Source organism: Silene latifolia, chromosome Y (assembly GCF_048544455.1).
Source record: "Silene latifolia isolate original U9 population chromosome Y, ASM4854445v1, whole genome shotgun sequence".
Classification (NCBI taxonomy): Eukaryota; Viridiplantae; Streptophyta; class Magnoliopsida; order Caryophyllales; family Caryophyllaceae; genus Silene; species Silene latifolia.
The window spans coordinates 154,935,399-154,954,953 of NC_133538.1; the positions used below are offsets into that span (position 1 = coordinate 154,935,399).

Consider the following 19,555-nt stretch of genomic DNA (forward strand, 5'->3'; position numbering starts at 1 on the left):
TTTTATGTTACCACTTGGTCCTAAAACAGTTGATCTAGTACCTACGGCCGCCAAAAGGATTCTCAAGCACCAGAGAACAAGCAATTGAAAGATAAATGGCGAAAAGCGTACAACATAAAAGGGGTTAACGAAGGCATTAATTTAGGAATTGTCTTCCAAGATATTTAAAAAAAAAATACAAAAAAGGAGGTCCTCAATTCTGCAGGCTGTTTGTTGTGCTCGCCATGTCATCATTCTTAACTCCAACGTCATACAACGGGGTTGACTTCAAGCTTTTGAGAGCTGTTGAAGATGTGGACTCGATTACGCAGTACGATTGGTGTACTTATGTGCTGGAACATTTGGTGAAGGCTGCGACAGCTACTGGTGAAAATAAACAGACCCTACTGGGGTGTATCCCCATCTTAATGATTATGTACTTTCAACGTTTCGATTTCCGTGGTATGAGTTATCGCCACAGCCTGCCTCTCATTAAGCACTGGGACCGGCAGACGCTTTCTGACAGACTACATGGTGAGCTTGACAAGAACCGTTTGGGTCGGCAAACGTGGTCCTCGGTGCCTTCAAAAGGAACTGTTAAGCATTGGCGGGGTTCCTAATGACAGCAAAGTGTTGGCCATTGGCAATGTGGTTAGTGACGCGGCATTACAAGTGACTTCAACTTCAGACATGAAGAAGTTCATCGAGATTGAACTCCCATCTTTTGTTGATGATGACGAGGAGTTGAAAGCTCGGGCTGTAGATGTAAGTGTTATTTGTTGATTTGGCAAGGCTAATTTACATGTTTTAAAGTTACTCTTTCTTTCACTACAATTACACTACAATTGTAATTGCGATATTAATCAGTAATTGCTTAAATTACAAGGTTGTCAGTTAAAATTATACTTTTGTATGTTACAATTACACTTTTGTCCGTTAAAATTATACATTTTAAAGTTAAAATTATAATTTTGTAGCTTACAATTACACTTTAGTCCGTTAGAATTATACTTTTTGCCCTTAGAATTACACTTGTCAAAGTTAAAATTATACTTTTGAATGAACACTTTTGACTGAACACTTGTTCAATTATCTGTATTTTAATGTAGGATGTGCATGAGCTTTACTTGAAGATGCAAAGGAATGCTACTGTCTTCTATTCATGGTATGCAGATGCAGCCATGACGCTCAAAAGGTTAACAGGAGGTCTGAACTATTCTAGTGACCCTGTCACTAAACAATGCACGCAATCATTCTTTCAAAGCCAAAGGATGAAGGATTATGCTGTGGAAATGCAGGAGATAGCTGAACGAATAAATCATTCCGTGAAATCAGCGCTTATGCTGCAACAAAGTCCAGGTGATCAGTATCAGAATGATGAGGTAGATGACGAGGGATACGATCAGAAGGTTGGTGATGTGATGAAGAGGAGGACAATGGTGATGAGGACGAGGGAGATGAGGAGGATGGTGATGATGTTGAGGATGAGGAGGATGGTGATGATATGGAGGATGATGGATACGATAATGAGAAAGAGGTGACTGTAGATATTGGTACAGACCTCGAAGGCACGGTGGCCGCCTCAATTGTTTCGGATGAAGTAGCCAGTGAGAAAGCACGGAAGGTGTCTACACAACAGATAATTGAGGCGGTGCAATTTTATAACACGGCTGAATTTAAGGACGCTGCTAACAGAGAGGATTACAGTAAGGACACCAACGTGGACGTTTGTAGTACTCGTGATATTTCCTTTATTTACAAAAGGAGGAAGGTAGTTGGGAAGGAGGTGGCTGTTGATGAACCACCTAAATTTGACCGGGAAGTTCTCGAAGAGTATTATTCAAAAGAAGAGGTTGATGAGGCTGAGAAGAAGTTCTATGCGAATCTTTCTGCTTTAAGGAACAAGAGCAGACTATGGACATGGGGGTGCCTGTGGCCGGGGAACCTCAGATAGCTGACAAGAAAAATAAGGAGGATGGGCCCACCGACGCTGATCCACCTGTCACTCAATTCCTATTTTTTTCTGCGGAGATTATTGAAGCAGAAATGCCGGCCAGAGAAGACCAAGGAATTGGAGAGGTAACAGAATTGGTGAAAGTGGCCCCTGACGCTACGGGAACGGTTGTCTACTAAATTTTATTTTTTTTCTCTGCCACAGTTACACTTACTTTCAGATGATGAAATAACACTATTTTTATTACAGATGCGGCAGTGGAGGATGATGCCGTGAAGTCTTCGGAAGGGACTATCGAGCACAGAGAGGTAACAACTGATGTAGTACCATAGGCAGAGAACGCCGACATTCCTATCCCGGTACCGTACGTCCCTCACAGTGATCTGAGCTACCATCCTTTTTTACTTCACTCGAGTGAGCCCTTACCGTGCATGGATCACGTCATTGAGAACCTTGGGTGTTCTATTGATTGTGGGGCACCTATTCCTGAATTGTGCTTTGTGACGAGAAACCTAGCATTCAGTCAGGAGCTCCTAGTGCCAATGTTTAGTGACAGGAAATACTTGATTGACTATGCGTTCAATCACTCAGACGCGTTTTCCGAGTTGTAAGTGTATTATTTTTTACAAGAGGCCCTTAGCATTCCTAATTATATATATATTTGTTGACTAAGTAAATTTTTTTGTTGTAGTGAACGATTGGTCCAATTCAGCGAGTTTTATTTCATTACCCGGGAAGATATTGCAACTTTGAACCCTGGGCAGCAAATCATGACAAGTGTTATTGATGGTTGGTGCTTGCTACTCAACCACATCATGAAACCTTCGGACATATCCCGTTGTTTCTTTGGCCTAAGTCACACTGTAAGTTAAAATGTTACCTTTGTGTGTTAAAATTACACATTTATTCGTTAGAATTATACTTTTTAAAGTTAAAATGTTTCTTTTGTATGTTAAAATTGCACATTTGTCTGTTAAAATGATACTTTTGGCCGTTAGAATTACACTTTTTATTGTTTAAATTATACTTTTAACATTACCCTTCTGTGTTAACAGTACACTTTTTTTGGTTAAAGTTTCACTTTATTTTTATAAAATAGCTCTTTTAATTATCTGATCACGCATTTAACACTTTTCAAATTAAAGGACCCCGCAAGGTCTATTTGGAAGGCTCAAAAGCTTGGGAAAGTATTGAACAAAGACGAAGACATTTTCGGTGGCTGGGATGCCTGGGCTGAAACCTGAAGTGCACCATTCCAGCTTGACACGGACATGGTAGGTAACAAAACATGTAATCTTTTATCATGGTTTTTAAGGTTTCCTTTATCTGATCTTAGCGACACACGATGCAGATCTTTCTGCCCGTGTTATCTGGTGATGGTGACCACTACCGCTGCGTGTGCATCAACTTTCTCACCGAGCAGATTGACTACCTCGACAACCGCAAATACGATGACCCATTAGAAACGCTCCCTTACGGAGGGATAGCACGTATTTCGGTAAGTGTCCGATATCCAAAAGTCAACAAATTTATATGGGTCATACTACGTTAACACACTGACGCGTATTCATGTTCAGGCAAATATAATGGGGAAGTATTTGGTGTCTAAAGGGCTGTCTAAGGGGGCAAAGGTCACCGGGTTTAAGATCGTGAACATTGAGTTCAGGTGGCAAGGTCAAGGGTATTCGAGAAATGACTGTGGTGTTTTCATGATGCTACATATGTTGTTTTACCGCGGAAGCCCTTTTCAATGTGACCTCGGGAAAGAGGATGCTATGAGTTTGTACCGTGCTGAGATTGCTGCAACACTCGTCCTCTGTGACATTAACAGTATCAGAGGAGACATCTTGATGCGGGTTGATTATTTCAAAGCAATTGCTGGACATCCGTTGACAAGAAAGTTGAATGCTGTTAAGAGGAAAACAGATGGTGACATAGGGCCGGAATCCACAAAACGTGCTCGCGTAACTGAATCTGAAGAGCCCGTTATGGAGGCGACACCTGTTACCATGCGCATTCCATCTGGTAAAGCGTTATCCTCTGTTAAGAGCCATCCTCGTGGAAAGGGGGACAGGTTGGGCTGCTCTCTCGACTGTGGTAGAGGTGGTCTCAACACAAATGTGGTGTCGAAGATGCTCCAGAGTAACCAAGCGTTAATCAAGGACATTAAACAGAGGAGGAAGCATGTTGCTGACTATTGCTTGTTAGATGACCACAATTATGATGAATGGTCGGTTAATCTGAATTAATAATGGCTCATACTCACATTATTTTTCCACATTTAGTCTATTTTAATTAACGACTTCTTTAATACTACGGAGTGCAGTGAATGCAATTCCGATGCAGTACACCCGTCACGCAACGCTTCGGAGAGCTGACATTATGTCCTTGGTGCCTGAAAACCTTATGTCGTTGAATGTCATCGAGTGCTGCTCGATTTTAATGAACCACTTGGAGAAGGAGGAATATGGCGACCAAATGAGGATGTCATTCTTTGGTATACGTCACATGGTACTTCAACTAACCATTGCATAATAGTTATACCCACTTCTATTACACCTTTGTTAGTTAAAATGACACTTTTCCAAATTACAGTTATATTATGTGAATGTTTCACATTAGTTCTTTTAATCAACAAAAGTGTCATTCTAACCGTCTGAAGTGTAGTTTTAAGGGACAATAGTGTAATTTTAGGTGACAAAGTAACCACATTAATCATGTTCACTATTGCCTTTAAAAGGATATACTGTTGGGATTGCTTGGGACGTTTGAACAACCAGGCACACAATCAGACAACAACTATGACAACCTGTACCAGCTCTAGGACACCTTCATCATCGACAGTGAGCAAACCGTCAACTTGAAAACAGACTTGCTATTTGTCCCGTTCTACATTGACGACCATTTCGCATGCGTATGTATCAATCACAAATCAAATTCAGTCGACTTGCTGGACGGGCAAAGGCATGCTGATCTGCAAAAGTCGCAGTTTGGAAAACATCGCGTTTAATTGTAAGTTATCGTCCATCCCTTTCTTCCAAATGCTATATATTTTTTTCCAATCAGTTTTTTGAGGTAATTTTGTACATATGCAGGCTAGCGCAGTGAGTGATTATTTAGAATCATGGGATAAGGAAAAGAAGAACACTAGAGCACGGTAAATTCCTAATTATGCGTTACGCCAGATACCTTTCAGCGGGATGTCACCTACTCTCAACCAACCAGAGTCGTGTCTGTTCACCTTGATGGCTATGCTCTTATACGAGGGTCTTCCTTTTCAGCATGAAGACCTTGAGAAGAAGAAATCAAGGCGCTATTTGGTGATCCAGCTTGTAGCTACCCTCGTTCTAGCAGACATGAACGTTTTGCGCGAAGGTGTGCTCGAGAAGGTCAAAGCTTTTGTTAGCACGAAGGACAAACTGTAGAAGGTATTACAACAGAAGCGTAGACTTCCCCGTGCCAATGTGAAAAAATAACAACCTTAATCTAGGAGTTAAGTTTTTGTGGGAATATTGCCTTGGCTATGTAAACACTTATTTCATACTTTGTATTATTTTCAGATGTTAGGAACCTTAATCTAGACAGTTAGTTTTTGTGTAAACAATCTTTCAACATTCTATAAGACAAGGTGTTTTATGTTAATCCATATGACATGCCGGCAAAGAATGTCTTTCCTCTCAAGCATTCTGCAGCTACAAGTGGTTTTCAATGTATCTAGTTCAACAATATAGAGTAATATGTTAGTTAAATCAGTCAGAAGAAAGTGTGACTGTAATACAAAAAAGTGTAATTCTAACAGGCAGAAGTGTAATTCTAACTGGCCATAGCAGTGACAGATAGACCTTACATTACACAAAATATAAATATAATTTTAAAATGCAAAAGTGTCATTTTAGGTGTTTTATTTATGAAAATATAGTTATGTTGTTAATAGATGGTGCAATAATATTTATCTTCTTTTACCTAACTATGTTATAAGGCTTTACTATAGATGAAGTGTAACTGAAATTGCATACTCTGTAATTATAATGAGTTTAAGTGTAATTCTGATCATAACAATCCTTCCCTAAGCAGATATGAGGCCATTGCAATTTTATTTCCTAGATATCTGTAATTGTAAGAACATAATTGTCATAATAGTTAACAGTGAAAAATTCAACGTTCTGGTGTTGCACATTATAATTGTTTCGTGCAATTAAAAATACTTCAACAAAATACATTGTAATACCAACGGCGACCAGGTGCCTTCCTGGCAGTTTGATGTCTAAACACAATACGAAACATCATGTCTTACCTCGTATTTTGTGTAGACATCCCCAAAAAAATGTACTACTTCTTAGGTATTATATTGATTATTCTAAGATGCCTTCTTCTTCGTCTTGTTCTTCTCCTTCTTCTTCTTCTTCTTCTTCTTCTTCTTCTTCTTCTTCTTGTTCTTCTTCTTGTTCTTCTTCCGACGAGTGTTCTGACGATTGCGATAATGGTGGGTGCTCTGCGAAAGGATTAGGGCAATTCCTTTTGTCATGGTTAGCTAATCGCTTGCAATTTTTACACATACGTTTTGGCTTCCATGCCAAAGCAACTGCTTTTTCCTTCATCGACAACATTCTCTTTCCGCTTCCCTTGTTCTTGGATTTCTTGGGCGGCAAAATGGTTATCTCCTGACTAGGAGAACAACCAAGAATTTTCTCCAACTGTTGTTGTTTATTCAATGGTGATCCTAATGGTGATAATTAGACTAGAAAAGTTGTCGACATCATTCTTCAATTTGCCCATGAGCATACCAACTGTCTGATGAATCTCTGACCACATTACTGACATCGCAATCTGTTTTCCATCTATTATATCAACGTCCTCAGTTGCTTCACCATTACAATCGAACATTTTAGCCAACCTTGCATCTTTACACCATCTTTTAACAACACATTGTTCTGGAATAATCTTCACTCCGTTTAATGAGTAAATCCATATGACATGCCGGCAAAGAATGCCTTTCCTCTCAAGCATTTTGCAGCTACAAGTGGCTTTCAATGTATCTAGTTCACAATATAGAGTAATATGTTAGTTAAATCAGTCAGAAGAAAGTGTGACTGTAATACACAAAAGTGTAATTTTAATCAACAAAAGTGTGATTTTAACGGATAAAAGTATTATTTTAACAACCCAAAGTATAATTTTAACAACCTAGTTTGTAATTTTAACAACTCAAAGTGTAATTTTAATCAACAAAAGTGTAATTTTAACGGATAAAAGTATAATTTTAACAACCCAAAGTATAAATTTAACAACCCAAAGTATAATTTTAACAACCCAAAGTATAATTTTAACAGCCCTAAGTGTAATTTTAATCAACAAAAGTATAATTTTAACGGATAAAAGTATCATTTTAACAAACAAATGCTACAGAATGATACCTGGGCAGTATGTGACCTCATAATTTCTGTCCCTGTTTGCATCTCTTACAGTGGTCACCTCTAAAGAGCCACACTCAGTAAATCCTCTGCTTTTACAAGTACCGATTGAGCACTTGACCTCTTCTTGAAATTCTTCGAATACTTTATGAGTGTACACTTGTGCCCCGTGCACTTCGATAGCTAGATGCGTTGATATTAACTGGGAAAGTGTGTCGGTTACAGTTGTCAATCTATTTCTGTGTGTGTCTTTGCTGGTCCATCGCGCTGTCAAAACGCATCGAAAACTCCACTAATGTTCCCGACTTACTCTCAAATCTCTTAAAAAAACTATTTTCGCTCTCTGATCTTTGGGTTGTCCTCATAACACCCCCCATATATAGGTCCCTACAATGAGCCATAACCCACTGCTTCCTTTTAGCGTACATTTCTTGGAACCAGTCAATGTTATTAACATTGTGTTCCCTACCAATTTCTTCCCATTTTGCATCGAACTATCTGCTTCAATGTCTTCATCCCATATTATGGAATTCAATTTCTTTACAAAGACTGAATAATCGTCTCTCGTCACTCCATACTTGCTTGGCACCTTGTTCATGATATGCCACATACAATACCGGTGGCGCGCTGTCTTGAACACCAATGGCACCGCTTTAAAAATACCAGGATCCTGATCGGTGATAATATACTTAGGCTCCTTGCCACCCATCGCAGCCAGAAAACGGGTGAAAACCCATTTAAACGAGTCTGCATCTTCATGAGCAACAAGCGCTCCATAGAAAGTGACTGATCGTTTATGGTTATCAACCACGGTAAAAGGTGTGAAGGACATGTCATACTTATTGGTGGAATACGTCGGATCGAACGACATTGCATCCCCAAAAACTGAGTAGATCCTTCTAGCGATTCCGTCGGCCCATATAACTTTACTAAGGCTACCGTCATAATCAACATCATAGTCAAATAAGAACCCTGGTCTATTAACAGCCAATTTCTTAAAGTGGTCCACGAACATCTGACCGTCCCGTTCATGAATGTAGCATTTCACATCTCTGTGAAAGTTCTTAAAATCATTCAAACTAGCTCCGATTTTTTCAAACCTATTAACATGTTCCTTCAAAATTTTGTAAGTCTTCGTTGCTCCTATCTTCAGCTGTTGATTATTGACAATCTGTTAGATGTATGTATTTTAATCAACAAAAACGTAATTAAAACAGATACAAAAGTATAAGTTCAAAAAAGAAAAGTGTTGTTTTAACAAGAAAAAATGTAATTGTAGTAGAAAAAAAGTGTAATTTTAGTAGACAAAAGTGTAATTCTAACAAAATAAAGTGAAATTATAACATAAACAAATGTAATTTTAATCAAGAAAAGTGTAATTTTAATCAACTCACCCTTGAATTATAAAGGATTATCATTTTGTGATAGTCTGTTATGTTGCATGCCAACTTTTGAAACTCCATATCTCTGGCTGATACGAGTTCATGGTTGTGGCCACTGTGGAATCTGTCAATTCTTAATTCCCCATTCAACATGAATAGCCTAATCCTCGCTTTGCAGCCAACGCGCCTGACTTTGTGTCTCCTACCTGAGTCCTGGCCACCACTACACTCCAATTGTCCCTTATGTTTGAACCCCTCCCGATTGCAAACCAACAGTTTAGATTTGATTTCCCCTCCATGCCATCTCTTCGTCGTGTACTTACGCACATCAAAACCACAAGCAACAACATAAATTCTATAAAATGTCACTGCTTTCTCTATTTCCAGAAATTCCTGACCAACATAGGGGGTGAACTTAGCTTCAACGTCTTTGCAAAATTCTTCCTCGTTCGGCTTTCGTTTTCCATTGTGCTCAATATTATCTGACAATAGTGTCATTATTATCAATTGTTTTCATAACAACTTAAAGTAACCCATATATTTGTTAAAATTATATATTCCTTAAAATTACACTTTTTGTTGTTATCATTACACTTTTGTCTGTTAGAATTATACTTTCTACTATTACAATTACAGTTAAAAAACTTATAGCTTTTCTGTTACAATAAACCCTTTGGTTGTTAAAATTACACTTTTGTCTGTTACAATTATACTTGTTATTATTAGAATTACAGTTTAAAAACTTACAGATTTTGTCTGTTACAATAACACTTTTACTGGTCACAATTACACGTTTCTCTGTTAAAATTATACGTTTTCCTATTAGAATTACTATTTACAAATTTAGAACTTTTGTCTGTTATAATAACAATTTTAGCTGTTAAAATTACACTTTTATCTGTTATAATTACAATTTTTACAATTTTCATTAAATGTACAAATATTACACTTTTGAATTTCAAATCTACCATTGCATAATAATTACAATAATACTTTTGTTGCTTAACATCACACCATTTGTAGTTAAAATTACATTTACAACCATTATAATTATAGTTTTGTTAATCCTGAAATTACTTTATTCGCCTTCTTACAGTCACGTTGCAGAAACTATTTATCACTGTTACAAATAAGAGACTGAAATATGATGTTGAACTCTACCAGATAAATAACTCCAACGTTGAGAAGTTTAACTTCTTATTCACAGAGTTCATATTTAAGCTTCAAAAATAACATAAAATACACTTCCTCCTCATATTTAAGCAACTGTTCACATTTAACCTAATGTTTTGATAAAAAAAAAGATATATAACCTAACTTTGAATGAAGGAAATAAATAAACAATCCAAAAATTATCATGGCCAAATGGAATCATTTGCAAATCCGTCATTTTTGACGTTGGACGTTGGTCTTGTTGTTTGTTTCTGAGAATGGAGGATAACAACGGAAGATGATAAAGAAAGCTGATAAAGGAAGATGTTAAATGAGATGATAAATGAAGAAAGTAGGATTTGCTGTAAATTATCGCCAGGTAGATGAGTTTTTTTTCAAATTGTGTTTTGGTGGAGTTTGTTTAGAATTGTGTTGAAGAAGGTTGTTGAATGATTATGCATGTGTTTGTGTGTGCACAGTGGGTAATAGGCAATAGTACTGACACACACATCCTCTCTCCTCCTCAACCTATTTCCTTTTTTTTTTCACGCCTATAGTGGGATTAAAGTAGGCAAATCTCCACTCTCCATTCTCCTAATCCAATGGCCCTAATAAAGACTTAGGGGGTGTTTGGTTGGAGGTGTTGGAATGGAATGGAATGGATTTGAGTAATTCTAGTGTTTGGTTGATGCATTTTGGAATGGAGTTAGAATCCTGATAGATTCTAATTCCACCCCAACCCCATGGAATCCCATACCCACCTTCCCACTCAGGTTTCTAACTCCATTCCCTCTCCATACAATTTTAGAGTGAACCAAAACAATAAATAATAGGTATGGGGTTCTAAATCCATCCACTCATGGTATCTCATTCCATTCCAACCTTTTGAACCAAACGGCTCCTTAGGGATTCAAAAGATATTAAGGACTTAGGAGAACTTGACACTATATATATATATATATATATATATATATATATATATATATATTTATAAATTAGATCAAGAGAGTCCACTCTACTTAAATGAGTATTGCGTCCATATCTTGACCGTCAGATCTGTACAATCAACGGCTGAGATCGTGCGTCATAGTAAGGGTGAAATCATAATTCATTAATAATTATAGAAATTGGCACACCTTTATCCTTCCGTCATTTTGTAGGTTGTACTTTCTCTCTCATCAACTTTTTAATACTTTCTTCGTATTCGCAATCAATAATTCACAAATTTTCAATTTATGTTCCTTTCAATCTTCATCATTCACAAATAGTTTATCGTTCTCTTCGATCGAGTTGTTGCAGAAACCCTCAATGATTCAACAGTTATTGAAAGTTATACGGTGTTGAAATCCATGAATGAATCCAATACAACATCGAGGATTGAAGGCTCCCTTCAAAATATCAGATTCATCTTAAAATCAAACAAAATCAGGTATGTAATTGCAACACCTTTACGAATTCGTGATTTATTTCGATAAGTTCATAAAAATACATGTCTTCCTTCGCTCACTGTTGATTTTTTTCGGTTTCTATGCAAATTTAGTAGTTCAATTGATTCATAAATGTCGAAACCCTAACTTGAATTTTCTTACAGTTCGTCAGTTGATTCATATCGATGTATTTGAGGCCGTTCTAGTTGATTATTATTAATTACTGTATAATCTGCTATCGTTTCAAATAACTGACGATTTTCACGAAATACCTTGAAATATGCTGTATGTTTACTTGATTTTATCATCTTACTGTTCGATTGAATCGTGGTTGTGTTATTTTTCAAGTGTTACAATAATGGTGTAGTTGTATTACAATGATACGTTAACTGTGTTATATTCAATAATGGTTTACTCGTTGTTCAATAATAGTTTAATAGTTTAACTGTGTTATGATGATGAATTAACTGAGTTACATCTTTGTTTAATTGTGTTACTTATCCGTCATTGTCTGATTTAACTGTGTTACATCTTGACTTAGTCGTGCTACAATGACGCTTTAACTGTGTTACATCGTTGTTTAATTATGTTATAATGTAAATTTACACTTACAAGTTCTTGTGATAATGCAAAAAATGTCTCTATCTATTTGTTGATATGATTTAGTCCTGATATTGTTGAATTATTTCTTTTATTGTTTAAAGTGTACTTATCCGAGTCAAAATATGTTCAATTTGAAATCCAAAATAATGCATTATGATTTGAAGTGATGACGTCTTTCATTTTTAGGTTCATGATTGTTTGTGATGGTAGTAGTACTAATTGTTGTAGTACTGCTTGTTCAATTTTGAAATCCAAATTGAGGAACAAGATTGGGCGTCTTGTGGCCATTTGGGAAACTGCGAGATGGCAAACTCCCCAATCTGGTAATAATCATTCGACATACTCCGTAAATTGAAAAGGTAATTTATTGCTCTTGTATTTAAATTTACCTTATAATCTTGCTTAAGTAGTATAATTTGCGTAACTTTATGTTGCTTTTAATTCAATTTCGTCAAATTCCCTAATCGTGTTACAATAATAGTTATACTTTGTTACAATAATGGTTTACTCATGTCACAATAACGGTTGTACTTTGTTACAACAATGGTTTACTCGTGTTTTAATATCGGTTATACTTTGTTACAATAATTGTTTATTCATGTTACAATAACGGTTGAACTGTGTTACAATAATTTTCTGGTTGAATTGATGAGATTTATTACAATTTATTGCGTCTCAGTTCAATACTTTATTTATTAGGTTGCTGATTACATTCTCCACTTACAATAATTTTCCGGTTGAATTGATGCCAATGTTTTTTTTAAGTTGGCTAGTAATCATCTAGATATTACATTCAATAATGATTTGAATATGAAATTCTTAGAATGCTATTAACTCAATGGTAGAGCGATGTGAAATTATTCACATAGATATGGGGTCGAGTCCCATATAGCATAATTATTTGTCGGTGATGCTTATTGTAACAACAATTTTCCTGTAGAGTTACATCAACATTTATATTGTCGCGCTAATTTTTTATAAAGTACAGTGTAACACTAGTTTTCTTATGCAGTAAATACTAACTACTCTATATTATCCCATTGGTCACTTAATTTAGATGTGCAGTGCTTTAAACTAGAGAAACATAAATATGTTACAATAAATGTAAGCATGTGTTACAATATCAGCAAATATATGTTACTCCCTCCCACCCTCTATAACTCTCCCCCTTTCCTTTTTCCTCTATTCACAATACTCTCCCTATTTTCTTATTTGGCAAAGTTTTAGACTTATTTTAATCACCTCACCCCACAACAATACCCCCACAATACCCATACTTTATATTACTTTAATCATCTAACCCCACAACAATACTTATTTTAATCACATTACCCCACAATAATACCTTTCTCTCTCCATTTACCCCACTCACCACCATACTTTAACTTATTTAATTAAAATCCCTTAATTACCGTGCCCCCATGAATAGGGAGGGTTATTGAGGGTGGGATGGAGTATAATAAGAAAAGCAGCGACAAGAATTTTTTACGATAAGAGCTACTATGTACTGTTATGGTTTTTTTTTTTTTTTTGGTAAAACTGTTATGGTATTTGTAAGTACGTGTTACACTCACTATACTTGTGTGTTCTAACGACACATAAATTTTTACTCATACATACTTTAACACATGCTTGTAGATTAGGCAAATCACTCATGTAGAGAGCTATGGATAAAGACTTGTGAACAGTTTGATCTCATTACCTCATAAATTCCTCATAAATTCAGACAAACTTTGTTCTACGGACTAACAGTACATGCTTAGATATAGTCATAATCTAAACAAAGATTTAGGCTACGTGGAACTCGAACCCACATCTCTATACAAGATTGTATATTGCTCTACCATTGAGCTAATAGCCTTCATAATTATCCTACATTCCTACCCATCGATTCTACGTAACTCTGAAATAAGTTCATTAAAGAACAGGAAAAAAAACCCTTGTCTTGGTTTAAAGAATTTGCTAAAACTTAAACATGTAACAATAACAAACACGGTGTGTTAGAAAGCAACTTACACGTGTTATAATAACAACTAATTTGTGTTACAATGACAACAAATATCAGTTACGATAACAACAACCTTGTGTTACAATAACAACTGCCCATTCACTAAAAATTTCAATTATTGAAAAAATCAGATTTACATCAACCAACAAGAACCAGAGTAGGACACAAATATGCCAAGAGTCCTAAAAGAAGAGATCATACAATATATTCATATTTGCATGTCCAGTCCCAACATACTTTACTTGGAGGTGCTCAAGTTGAGAATTGATGTTAAATCTATCACCTGAGAACACAAAAAAAAAAAAAACAATCATCAGCCTGTAGTTAAGTCTACTGTATTACAGAAGAGTCAAAATGTCAATCACGGATCACGATTTCCAATCACCATTGTGATTCTCTATGTTAAGAAACATAAGCTAGTGACTGTCAAGCAACAACCAAATTTGGATAAAGAAGGAGGAAATCATAAACGACTTTCACATGAGCAGAAAAAGTTGTTGGATACAGTTTGGTAGGATATCCTACACCGAAAATTCCTATCACCTTGTGCACCTGTATCTTAATCAAAGGTAAACAAATGATTGAGAAGGAGGGAGTCTATTCTTTGCAAGGGTACTATAATCAAAGATAAATAAATAATTGAGACGGAGTAAGTATGTTACAATCATCACAAATATGTGTTACATTAAACAAATATTGTGTTACATTAGCAAAAACATGTGTGTTACAATTAGATTTAATATGTGTTCGCCTTCTATAGTCTCATTGATTTCGACTAAATAAATCAACTAATACAAAGCCAAAAGATATCATGACATTTGTTAATAAAATTTCTGATTGATGATATACAACAATTATGCAATCAAAAGAACTAGCATTCTAGGGTTTAAAGATTAAAACCCGATTTTAAAGCATAAAACAATTAAATTATGCAACTAAAACGAATTCGCGAAAATGAAACCTTTCTTTATGATAACATGATTATTACAGAGTATAGGTAAAAATTTAGTTAAAATTCGAAATTAAAACGAGTTAGGAATTTACCTGAATCATTATGAACATGATTTTTTCCTCGATCTCACAAAATACGAAGTTTTCGGCAACTATGATACCTGGAATCAATAATCTAAACGATTATTGGATTTAATTATTACATCATTCTTCACCTGATTAACAAAAAAATTTACATTGGAAAAACTTAAATAGAAGAAAGAAATTTGTCGCTCTATGTACGAAATTTACCTAGAATTAGGATGCTCGAATTCTTGATGTTGATTCTGCTTCTTCAATTAGAGTTTGAGAGAAGAAATTGAGACACAAAGGAAATGAGAAAGGATGAACGAATGAAGCGGCTGCGATATAAGTTCTTAATAGCGCGATGGATTGTGTCATACGTGGCACAATCTGGACGCTCTATTATCAATGATCCTATGGTCCTTAATTGGACTCAATACTCACCTAAGGGACCGGACTCACCGGATCCTCCCCCCCTCTCTCTCTCTCTCTCTCTCTCTCTATATATATATATATATATATATATATATATATATATATATATATATATATATATATATACGTTCTTGTAAGTTTTGTTTCTTATGGTGAGTTGTGAGTTTGTGCTTAGAAATCTCATCCACTAGATTATATTAGAGATGAATGACCAAGATCTAATCTTACCTGTCATATAAAATCAGTCATTTACTTATTTTCTTTTTTTTCTAGTGCTACACTTTTTTTTTTTTACTTTAATTTTTTTATCTCCTTTTTTTTACCTCGTGTTATTATGCTTTTTTTTTACGACTTTGATTTTTTTTCCTCTTATGTTTTTCTCTAATTTTCTCATTATGTTACCTTCTTTTCTTTTTCTTTTTGTACCAATTTTTTTATTTTTTAACTTTAATTTTTTTTACTCCTATTTTTTTTACCTCGTGTTATTATGCTGTTATTGTACTTTTTTTTTTTTACTTCGAATTTTTTTAGGACTTTGACTTTTTTTTTTCTCTTGTTGTTTTACCACGTGTTATTGTGCTGTTATTGTTATTCCGCTGTTATTGTGATGTTATTCTGGTGTCACTTTGATTTTTTTTACGACTTTGAACTTTTTTTCTTTTTTTTTTACCACATGTTATTGTGCTGTTATTCTACTGTTATTCTGCTGTTATTGTGATGTTATTCCGGTGTCACTTTGATTTTTTTACTCTTTTTTTTACCACATGTTATTGTGCTGTTATTCTAGTGTTATTGTTATTCTGGTGTTATTGCGATGTTATCCCGGTGTAACTTTGATTTTTTTTACTACTTTTGATTTGTTTTACTTTTCTCTACCACATGTTATTGTGCTGTTATTCTAGTGTTATTGTTATTCTGGTGTTATTGTGATGTTATTCCGGTGTCACTTTGATTTTTTTACTCTTTTTTTTTTACCATGTGTTATTGTGCTGTTATTGTTATTCTGGTGTTATTATGATGTTATTCCGGTGTCACTTATATTTTTTTTCGTACTTTGATTTTTTCCTCACATGTTATTTTGCTGTTATTCTGGTATTATTGTGATGTTATTCCGGCGTCATTTTGATTTTTTTTACTCTTTTTTTACCACGTGTTATTGTGCTATTATTCTGGTGTTATTGTGATGTTATTCCGGTGTCCCTTTGATTTTTTTACTACTTTTTTTTTTACTTTTTTTTTTACGCTGTATGTTTCTTATATTATCCACAAGACTAATAAGATTAACCCAAAAGAATGCGATGGGATCCTAACGTACTACATTTGCTCCAATTGTTTAAATCACAAGGACATAAGAGGTACAGAGTATTTCCTTAAAATGAGCCTTGATTGAAAGTTGTAGATCTTTGTTTGGGACAAAGGGAGAAACTAAGCAAAGCATTAGTATCAGGTATGCTAATTCAAGTTAAACAGAAGATGAAATTTTGCATTGCCAGTATTAATAGTAATTCACAAGGTGTACTGGTGAACGCATTGCACTAATTGTAAGTGATTCGTCTGTGTCGGTCTTACAAGTGAGACCTTCTCTCATACAAGACCGACTGTTGCTTTATTTCTGAGTCTCCATTTTAAGGTCTAGATCCTGAAGACGATGTCGATTATCAGGTTGCAGCCGTCACCAACTCGGTAATAGGACCCACTCAAACTCGCCAAATACCCCAACACCTGATCCCTCCGACTCACCAACTCGCCCGAGTCACCACCACCCCCACCGCACCAGCTTAGCACGAGGGATTTATCCTCTACGCCGACGAATGTCGCATTGTCGTACTTGAGGAAGCAGCCGTCGAGCTGGAGAACCCCGCTGACCGAGTTGACACAGAGGGAACCGAGTTGACTCATTGAGTTGCGGACGCAGGTGGAGCGGGCTGACTCGGGGAGGTCTCCCCTGCATTTGTAGACGCCGGAGATGGTGGCGGGGGAGGTGAGGGTGAGTTTGGAGAAGGGCAAGTTGGTGGCTGAGTTGATCAAGGAGGTGAGGAGCGAGTTGAGGGAGGCGGAGTATGCGGAGTTGTACAGGCGACCAGATGGGGTTGTCAACTCAGTGAATGGGATCGTCAGAGTTGAAGAGAGTTTGACCGAGTCAGGGAGAGGTGACTCGTCGCTTGTGAACTCGCGGTTGTATGAGTCTAGAATTGTAAATAAGGGGGACCCACAGTTGATTAGGTAGTTATTGAGAGGCGACCAGACGGAGGATTATAATTGAACTCGCGGTTGTATTCTTTCAATCTTAACGGTCTATGTATTCTAATTCAATGGTCTAGATTTTCCAAACTCACAACTCACCATAACAATATATATATATATATATATGAGTTGGGTATTTTTGGTGAGTTACCCCTCTAAATCTGGACCATTAAATTAATCAAAGACGGATGGCTGATATTAAATCTTACTCAACCTATAAATACCCACTTTTCCCTCAATCTCCTCCATTATTATAAAAAAATCACTCTCTCTCCTTCCTCCTCTAAAAAACCAGAACGGAAAAAAAGAATCGATACAAATTATGAAATTCAATCTTCAGCAATTTCGTTCAAGTTGCAGGCTACAAACTCAGTCTTCATCATACTCGTTCAAATTCATCATCAATTAAGGAGATTTCATCGTTACTTTCGCTTCATCTTCGTATTTCTCTTCAATTTCAATATAGGTAAGTACTAATTTTGTTTTTCTAGATCTGATTTATGTGGTTTCATTATCGTTCTTATCTAGTATTCGTTTCATTTTCGTTGATTCGTTGATTCGTTGTATATCCGTTTGTTCTTATGTCTTTGTTGTTAGATTACTTGTTCTCTCATTTTTTTTGCCAATAGTCTATAAGGTTTTGAGTTTGAAATGAGATTTCTAAATGATTTTGTGCATTTTCATATTGTTTGTAAGGTGTTTGAGTAGTTTTTTTTATTCAATTGTGTTTCTGTATCTTTGATAATTTCTTGGATTTGGTTGTTAATCTGCTAATAACAGTTATTGTATTACTTTATCTGAGTTATTATATTATGCAAACTCAGTTATTGTATTTTGTAGTTACTTCTTGTTTGCTATGTTAGAATATATTCTGTTAATAATAGTTATTGTATTGGTTTAACTTAGTTATTTCAATTTGAAGTTATTATTGTGGTCTTATGTACTCCCTCCATACCAATCCAAAGGTAACATTGATTTTTTTCACACTCGCCGAGACACGTTTTGCAACGTGAATATATTTAGTTACACATTATTAAAAATTATAAAAAATTGATATTCTTATAGCATTCATGACGATAAATCAAACAAGATCTCACATGACTATATTTTGTCTTATAGATTAAGAATAATATCGAAGATTTCCTACGACCATAAATAGTGCCATTTTGGTCAATGTTACCTTTGGATTGGTATGGAGGGTGTAATATGCTTATAGTCGGTTATAATAATATGCTTTATTTCTCTAAAATATCTAGCTATTTTATAGTGGTTTTACGGTTATTTCAATACTTATAGGTGGTTATTGTATATTAGTTGCATAGTTATTTATAACTTTCTCCCTTTTCGTTTTTATTTCTTTCAGTGAGCTTTTATTGTCTGCTGGTTCAACCCTCATCAATCGGCAAGACATGATTCTCGTTGGAAAGAAATACTAGTGGAAGAAACGTGGAAACAATGGCAAGACCCAGTTCTCGTAGAAAAAAATATTTTACACGTTGTATTGGAGATTAATATATGTGATATTTGTGATGTTACTATTGTTAGATGTATTATTTGAAGTGCATAGATGTAATTATGATGATGCTTAAATATAATTTGTTGGAGATGTTTAAGTGTAATGTGTTGGAAATAAAATAGTTATATAGTAAAGTAATTGGTTTTTTTAACCTTGTTATATATAATTATTTCATTTTTCAGATTTTGCTATTGCATTAACCAATCTCAATTATTGATTGACTGAAAATGACTAGTTATGCAATTAAACAAGATAAACAAACACAAGATAGAAATTTGAATATATTTGAGTTTCATCTCAATATAATAACACGATTTACTCATTACAATAACTGAGTTTCTACATTATAATAACTACAAATACCAATGTTTTACATTACAATAACTGTGTTTCTACATTACAATAAATGAGTTTCTACATTGGAATAACT

General features: G+C 35.3%; 1 long non-coding RNA gene across 1 annotated transcript; it reads left to right on the forward strand.

Moving 5' to 3' along the window:
- The first annotated feature begins 11,010 nt into the window (after positions 1-11,010).
- Positions 11,011-19,303, forward strand: LOC141626421 (uncharacterized). Its single transcript, XR_012536001.1, has 3 exons — positions 11,011-11,307; positions 12,095-12,267; positions 18,973-19,303. It is a non-coding gene; the product is annotated as an uncharacterized LOC141626421 (long non-coding RNA).
- The last annotated feature ends 252 nt before the right edge of the window (positions 19,304-19,555 follow it).